The 8167-nt window shown below is 46.2% G+C and overlaps 1 long non-coding RNA gene across 1 annotated transcript; it reads right to left on the bottom strand.

Moving 5' to 3' along the window:
• Window positions 1-4887: 4887 nt before the first annotated feature.
• LOC131279837 (uncharacterized) lies at window positions 4888-8167 on the bottom strand. Its single transcript, XR_009187311.2, has 3 exons — window positions 7643-8167; window positions 7420-7562; window positions 4888-5475 (listed from the first exon to the last, which is right to left on the bottom strand). It is a non-coding gene; the product is annotated as an uncharacterized lncRNA (long non-coding RNA).

Below are 8167 nucleotides of genomic sequence, written 5' to 3'. Positions count from 1 at the left end.
GCATAACCTCTACTTACTTTACTGATTTCTAAACATATCATCTCTTTCTCCAACACAATGCAAGACACTCAGAAACAGGGACCTGTATGTCCTTGTTCCCTGCCTTGTCCTAAGAGCATAGGATACTGCCTAGCATGCAGCTGATATTCAATAGACAGTGGTCAAGTGAAAGCATAAATAACCTGTATCGTAGCTCCCTGCTGCTAGTGCCAGTAATAAAAATGCGGTCAGCCTCCCTGACTCTGCTAATGAAAACAGTTATTCAATAACATCTACCAGAAACTCCCCTGTGCCGCTGACCTATCTTCAGAAACCTTAAACGGGCTATTCCAATACAAAGGAGAGGGCTTATCCTCGCTATGACCAAATTTCCCCTCCTGAAGGCAGCTAAGGGAAGGATGAGGGCCAGGGTTGTGGATATTGGACTGCTAACATGAAAGCTGTTTTTTTTTTCCCCCAGCTTTATTAACTTTTAAGCCTTTTCCTGTTTTCCTGTTATGGCCAAACCCACCTCTTGGCAGATACTGAAGGCTGAATATTTGAATTAGATTCCTGAATGGTGATTAAAACAGATTTGGGTTCAACAAAAGCGTTTCCAAAATACCAACAAAATCCAGACTTTCCCCAGAGGATTGCATTCCCTGCAGGGAGGAGGGACGGGAGCTTGTTCCACAGCCTCGTGCTCTGAGCTCTGAGGAGGGCACGTTAGCGCCGGGGAGGGAATTCCAGGCTGGTATCGCACAAGGCTTGCGGTGGTGGTTTGTGGCCCTTGCCCTCAGCAGGCGGGCGGGAGCTGGCGGAATGAGGATGAAGTCACTACGGCCAATCCTCCAGTGCACAGACACGCCTTCTTCACAAGTCTAGTATCCACCCGCGGAAACTGAGGTAGAGAGAGACTGGGGTGTCGATGTCTTCAATGCCATCACCCTCCAGCAGTCAGTATACGCCAGCCTCCCTCCTTCTCTCCCAGCCCTGCCCCGACTTGACTTTCCAAGCCTCCCACACTGAAATACATTCATTCAGATTGTTTTCCAAGCAGAGTGCTGAGTCTTCATAATGAAGGGCTCTCTGAACACACCAGTGAAAGGAGCTTTCTGTGTGTATTGGTGTAAATGGTAAAAAAAAAAAAAAAAAAGTCTATGTCTCCCAATACTTGGCTGTCCATTACAAACGCAGTGTCAGTTAGAAAAACAAAAACTGACTCCTTGCTCCCAACTCATTAAAATATTCAGTGCTCCTTTTCACCCAAACAATCAGGGATTCCGTGACTTCAAATCAACTGGTGGACTCGGCTAACTTTTTTAATTTTTGGAGGGGGAAGGGTAGCATGTAAAAAAAGGCAATTTGTCGTGGTAAGAATTCCCAGTGGCTTGAATTCTTCTTTCATTTATTTGGTGTAGTTGGGAGCCAATGTCAGATATATAATCTATAAGATGCGGAGTTTTGGTTTCCTTCTCAAGTGCCAAGTGACACTCAAGCTCTTAGCCTGGGCAGAGCTCTCAGTTCTCCTAGGGTCTGAGGATCTCACCCTTTACCCACGCTCTCCCTGGGAGAAAGCCCCAAGTCCCCATGCACAGCAGCTCGTTAATCCATAGCATTGAATGTTTTCCTTATTGCTTCCAGCAAAAGCCTGATGCTTTTAATAGAGTAGTAACACTGAACATCACACTTTGTTCTTTGTCCCGAGACAGCCACTGGAGATACAGTCTGTTAAGATTAGACCTTCCTCTACCAAAGTGAATAAAAATGGGGTTGTAGATCCCAAGTCATGTCTGTCAGATAGACGACAGAAAGAGGACAACCTGCTCAGCCTGCAGACGACAGAGAGAAGACAACCTGCTCAGGAGATGCCACAGATGTCTTGTACTGAGAGCAGTACTTGGTGTGTAGTAAGCCTCAAAAAGTGATTTAATGAGTGAATAAATGATTACAATAGCAAATGAATGACAGCATGAATCCTGAGCTACTGATTGGCCAAACAAATGTATGAAATGTGTCTCTAGCAAGCCGGGCTTTCTACTTTGTTATTTTCTCCTTGTGTATCCAAGGAACTTGTACGCTCAGACACCCTATCAAACCCTGCTCTCGGAAAAGAAAGAGAAACTCATCCACATCAATGTCTGAAAGACTAATTGTGATAAATATACCAATCCTTCCCTGGTATACTTGCCTTCTAAAAGGGATCTAGTCTTCATGCGTAGGAAAGAATCTCTATGGAATTTTAGCCATCAGCCAGTTTTCGGGGAGAGGAGGAAGTGTAGAGATTTGGAGAGATGACAGCAGGGTTTTTCCAGCATCTCAGAAATCATAGAAATCATTCTCTTTTTTTTTGCATATACTCAGCTGGCGGGTTTTTTATCATGTGCAGTTTGTTCAGTGGCTGAGTCTTAGGCTGGGCTGGAGTCAGTCTTCTATGACAACAACCTTCCGGGCACTGGACAAAACGACACACTTTCCATTCACAAATATTTATGGACTATGAGCCTGAGGCTGGTGCTACAAAAGATAAATATATCTGAATACCTCAGTAAGCCCTTGGCTTCGGAGAGCTCCTGGTATCCTCAAAGGAGGCAGGGAGACAAGAGCGCCTGGAACACGTGGGCTCAATCCTTTAACTACAGCGGCAGGGGTGAGGCAGCCCTAGAGGTGGGAGGTGGCACAGACAGCAGGGGAGCAGGGTCGTTTTCCTCACCTTGGGGAATGCAGCCGTTCATGCCAGCGAGGAGGAGTTCAAGGGAATCAATTTTGCAATCCTCAAGCTCCTAGGTTTTTCTCCTAAAACTGGAGGTGAATGCAACACCTTCACAATAGCCCTTCTCCCATTTACAAAATCGAGGTAGACCCTCATCCATCCCAAATCTCATGATGGTGCATTTTCTGGGGTGGAAAAAAGTCTCTTTTGCTCCAGGCTGCCAATGTGGAAAGACTGGTGTCAGGGAAGCCCCTTCCTGTTCTCCTGTTTTCCTGTTAAGGGCAGAGGTTGGCCCATGTCGGAGAGTTCTAAATTCAGAATCAGAACCTTTAACCCAGGGTGCAGTATTCAGAACTCCTATCAGGTGCCTCTTCAGGCCACCCACTTGTTCTGTCTTCCTGCTGTAATTGCATAGCAGAATCTAATCAGGAGGGAAAATGTCAGACAAACCCAAAATAACTAGCCTGTACTTCTTAAGGGTGAAGGGCAGGATACCTACATTACTCTCAAATGATTCCAAACAAAAACAATGTGCATGATTATATAAATATAGAGATAGTGAAGAAGTAAATCGGGTAAAATGTAAACAAATTGCTAAATCTGGGCAAAGGGTATATGGGAGTTCTGCAGTCTTTCTGTAACTTGAAACTGTATCAAAAGACAAATTTACAAACACACAAGGAAATCAGGGCATATGATATTTCTACTCTCCTGTTTTCCACATTTTCTTTAATGAATGTGTCCTTTTATAATGAAAAATTAATAAATGTGCATCAATTTTCATAAAGAGTGTCTGTTAGTGATACCAATTCTTTGAAATATAACTGGGAAGTTTTCTAGGTCTTCCATTAAAAAATGTCAGATGTGTGGATTAAAATTCACAGGTAAAATTTTATATAGTTTTTTCATAGTGCACTTATTCAGCAAGTTTTACTAAATTAAATCACAAAATATTTTTCCAGGTTATTGCTAATCTTCACCTTATTTCTTATACAGTGTTTAATACATTCTACTTCCTGTTAGAGATCTATTTATTTAGCTGTATGATAAAAAATAACAGGTACCTAGCTTTTCAAAATTCTTTTAGGGGATACAAGAGTAAGTGACGCGCAGCCACTTGGGTAGGACAGGAGATAGTCCTAGCAGACGGCTTGAGGGGGTTGGTCACCCTCTGAAGCAGTCAGCATGGTGGGAGACCCCTGGGAGAGCAGTGGGTGATCTGGAATAGAGGCCCCCGGTGGCTGCCTCTATCCAAGAGTAGGTCATAGTCAGAAATCCAAGCTCTATTCCTGAAATCCTTAGCAGGTGGTAAGAACTAGCTTCTGGGTTGGGGTTCCTGTGCAGAACCTTAGTTCTGGTTTCCCAGAGGGAGCTCTGGGCACAGGGATCCAGGGGAAGCTCTCAAGGATAAGACCCAAGGTGAGGGTTGAACTAGCAGAAGGCCAATTTGAGACTGAGTCCTGGCTTGCTGGTCCAGCTGGCTTGCTGAAGGTCATAAAAACCAGTTCTATTGGCACCATGTTAAGAACCTCTGTCCTAGAGCCTGGAGCTGGCTGAGTGCCCAGGTGGGCAAAGGTGGGCACAGGAAGGGGCTGAGCACCAGGTGGTATCTGGTGGAAACACTTGTCTCAGCGATCATAGCAGTAATGCTCCTTGCTGTGCATGGGACCCTCCAACGCAGGAATAATAACCCCATTTTAAACAAGCAGAGCTGGGGTTCATGGTGCCCCAGGCCATCCATGGAGCTGGATTTTGCTCGCAAATACCGAGGCTCTTTGCAGTGAACCAAGCTGCTGTGGGTTCCTTGAGGCCAACTATGACCCCCCACGCCCCTGCAGCCCCATCTCATCCCCTCATTCCTGAGTCATGGAGGCACCCTTGGTTAGCAGAGATTCACTCTGGTGGGATCCCAGCTCTGGCACAATGTGTCGAGAAGGAAGGGAAGGTGCTGAGGAGTCTTCCCAGGCTCAGCCCGTGGCCCTTCAGACTGCCTGGAGGCCTCGAAGAACCCAAGGAACCCAAGACATGCTACCTTAACAACTCTAGCCTCCCTGGGGATGGAGTGCCCCAGCTGGATGCTCTCCATTCTCCTGACCTCTACTGGCTCCTTTTCCTTCTACATCCTGGACCTCCTCCTGTTGTAGAATTTAAGAGAAGTTCAATTATTTGAGTATAGAGAGGCCAGGACTCAGGAATGATTTTGAGAAGGAAAAATGGGTTTATTGAAGGCCGCCAGGACTCGGACTCGGGCGCTTTCGGTTTGAATCCCGAGCCCTGAACACGATTTTCAAACGTCTTTTATACAGAGAGGAAAGGCCAAATGATCCCTTTGTTTCATCCCTTTGTTTCAGTTCTCAATAGGCTTCAATTAGCATATATATCTTCCACATCTTAGGTGAGCTTTTAGCATGACTCCAGATATTCTAGATAAGCTTGTAGCATATTTGGTTTTTGCATTTCCCTTAAATACTTAAAGTTTATAGCCCTTGCATTGTTAAACTGTTTCCTGGGACTGGAGCCATTGTCCCTAAGGGCAGGACTGCAGCCTCTTACAGTTCCACACCCACAAGTCAAACAGCTTAGGTTATCTCTAAAGAGACAAAGATCCTTCCACCCATAGCCCACATCACTCCTGTTGAGAGCACCTACTCCCTAAAAGCAACCTCTCCTTCCAAATCTGTAACTGAGGGTTAAAAATGAACAAAGAGGGGAATAGATGTAGCTCAAGTGGTTGAGTGCCTGCTTCCCAAGAATGAGGTCCTGGGTTCGATCTCCGGTACCTCCTAAAAAAAAATTAACAAAGAACTATGATTACTAAATCATATAGATGCCTTTATATTTTAAAATAACCAAAGGATAATACCTGAAATTACTGAAGCTAGCTAGAGTGGTCTAACCCCTCTTTATGGTTACTCTAGAACAGGGGTTCTTCGCCTTTTTTGTTCCACGGATCCCTTTGCCAGTCAGGGGAAAACCATGGATTCCTTAATAAGTTCATACTATACCGTGTATGATTTAATAAATATATCACACCCACCCCAACACATCCCAAGAATAATGTTTGTTTTTTTTTTAATTTAAATTCAGGCTCACAGACCCCTTGTTTAGAACCCTTGCTCTAGACTTAACCTCACTCTCCTGTAGGCTATTGTGATGGTAACCATTCCACCCTCCTCTGTTTAAGAGCCATATGGAAAACCTTTATGATGGGCCTCCACTTTGTACTTTCCTATCCCACAATCTTGATCTCCGATAAAGATTGTAACTTTGAGACTCACCCTGGTTTGGGGCCCACCCCAAACCCGTTCAGCCCCTCTGATACATCAGAAATATAGGGGGATTCCCATATACCCCCCCTCCCCCCCCCACTTTTCCCCATTAATAACATCTTTCATTAGCGTGGTACATTTGTTACACTTGATGAACACATTTTGAAGCATTGCTACTAACCATGGTCAATAGTTCACATTAGAGTTTACACTTTGCACTGCACATTTTTTATAGGTCTTGACAAAATGTATAATGGCCTGTATGCCGTCATTGCAGTGTCACTCAGAACAATTCCAATGTCCCCAAAAAGCTGCATGTTACACCTCTTCTTCCCTCTTCCTTCCCTCAGAACCTCTGGGGACAATTGCCTTTCTATCAATGTTACAAGTTCTTGCACTGCTAGACTAACAGGGTTTATGTTACTCCATGGTTGCATTCCCCCTTTTATTTGTTCATTTCTCAATCTTGAGGATTTGGGGAGGGTGATGCCCACTCTGCTTTTGTTTGAAAGCTGGCTTAGATCCCCTGGGGCAGATGGATGGAACTGTCATTGTCTTGCTTGCAGGTGCAGATATTCTCTGTTTTTTGGGATGGGCATTGTCCATCATTATCCTTTTGTTAGTTGTCCTGGGTGAGTCTGATGACCTGGAGAGTAGGCACTGGCTGCAACTCTGCTGAGATTCAGCATAGAACAGCCAAAGATTTAAGTCTCTGGGACATATACTTTACGAGTATAGTGCTAGGTAGAGGTTTAAACAAAAGGGGCAGGAGAACCATGTGCAGGGAAATTACAAATGAGTCTAATTCTGTTAACATTGGGGAACACATTCCAGAGTTAGGCCCACTGACAGGGTGCCAGATTCCTGAGATTGTCTGCCCTGCCTAGTGTCAATGCCATCCTCCTGGGACAGTGCACTAGTGTAACCTCTGGAATGACCCCCGACTCACTTTGAAATCTCTTACCCATAAAACTCGTTTGTATTTAATATTGCCCCCTTTTGATCAAGGTCTTTTTCCAAATGCACCACTTGATGCCAGGAAGGCTCATTCCTGGAGCTCCTTGCCTTTTTTTTTTTTTCAGGTACGGGGGTGGGGGGCGGGGGTTGAATCTGGGACCTCACAGGTGAAATGGCGGGGCTCACCCGCTGGCTTCCTGAATTGTTTGTTTGGTTTGCTAGTTGTTTGTTTTTGTTTTTTTCTTGAGGCCCTGAACGCAACCAGGGACCTCCCTGGTGGGAGGCAGCCCTGGAACGCTAGAGGTACCTCAGCACCTGCCCCTGGCATTTTAGCAAGACCGCCCTTCCCCCACCCCCGGAGATTCACCTGCTTGCCGGAGGGCAAGGTTTATTGCATATCTCTGCGGACAAATTCTCCCCGTGCGCAGAGAAGATTTAAAGAGCTTGAGGCGGAGCCGAGCTTTTACACAACCACCCGAGGAGATTCTTCAGATAAAGTACCTTAAGCCACAAGCATTGAGATAAGGATCTGGAAACTCCTTTTCACCCTAGTTTCAGGACACTGATCTTCAGGTTCCTTTTGTTGAATGGAATTCGTGGCATCTGGGAGTGGAGGGCCTGCCTCTTCCCGACCACCTCCTCCTCTTAAAAAAGAAACACTAAAAAATTCAAGCAGCGAAATAAAGTAAAATGGGTCGATTCTCTTCCCGTTCCCATCCCGCACCTGAGCTCGGGGTGAGGGGGCAGCAGCCCGCCCAGTGGCGATTGTGCGGCTCCACTCCAGCCCGAAAGGGGAGGAGCCGCGGCGCCACGCCGACGCGGGTTCGGTGCCCAGGTGGGGCTCTTCGCGTTCCTTCCGCTGTCCCCGGCGCCGCGTCCACCGCTCAGGAGCGAGGGGTCTCAGCCCCAGCCTTTTTCAGAACTGCCCAGGCCACCGAGTCTGCACAGCTCCCCGCCCGCTCTCCGGGTCTCCTGGACAAGGGCGCGGTTTAGAGGCCCGAGCCCACCCGGGTGGGAACTGTCGCTTTTTTCCCTCCCTCTCTCTCTTAACATCAGTTTAACATCAATTTAACTTCAATTTCGATATTTACAAGAATAATCCCATGCTTGGTTCTGAAGTTACTGGCCACATAAGGAACAGATCCCTTCTCCTAGGCTTGTACTTTACTCTTTTAAAAAATATACTGACAAACGAGGAGGGAGCGCTCACGGCCTGCGCGCCCCCACCCCGTTCCCAAAGTAAAGTGGC

Source organism: Dasypus novemcinctus, chromosome 9 (assembly GCF_030445035.2).
Source record: "Dasypus novemcinctus isolate mDasNov1 chromosome 9, mDasNov1.1.hap2, whole genome shotgun sequence".
In the NCBI taxonomy this organism is placed as follows: domain Eukaryota; kingdom Metazoa; phylum Chordata; class Mammalia; order Cingulata; family Dasypodidae; genus Dasypus; species Dasypus novemcinctus.
This window is presented reverse-complemented; position numbering and strand designations above follow the sequence as displayed.